Source organism: Lagenorhynchus albirostris, chromosome 3 (genome assembly GCF_949774975.1).
Source record: "Lagenorhynchus albirostris chromosome 3, mLagAlb1.1, whole genome shotgun sequence".
NCBI classification, from domain to species: Eukaryota; Metazoa; Chordata; class Mammalia; order Artiodactyla; family Delphinidae; genus Lagenorhynchus; species Lagenorhynchus albirostris.
Window position 1 is genome coordinate 72,115,774 of NC_083097.1, and position 496 is coordinate 72,116,269.

Consider the following 496-nt stretch of genomic DNA (forward strand, 5'->3'; position numbering starts at 1 on the left):
ACTGCATAACAAATATGTTTTTGATTTCCTCCCCACCCCAACTACCTACCGCCAGACCCTAATCTAGGAGCTGTTAAGAGGCACATAACTTAAAGTAGGCTTTGATGGTTTACATATAAGAAAAGATCTTAGCTGACAAATCCCAAACTATGAAAGCTTACCAGGATACCAGAACAGCAGATGCAGTAGGTAAGTTTAGCAAGAAAGTTATTTTCTTACATCATGAAATGCCATTGTATAATAAATATAACTATAATAGTAAATGACTAATACCCACCTCCACTTCCTTCTTGTTTAAAGCAAATTCACTCCTTTCTTCTTATTGCCACCTCTACTAGCCAATTTTATAAGCCTCTGACTCTACGGTTATTAACACTGGAAAAAACTTGAAAATAATTCATACCCTTCTGTAGGAGAAAGCTTTCACAAACATAAAGAACTGAAGTGAGCACTCTTCCCTCAACCCACAGTAAGAAGAAACAAAATGCTGGCATCC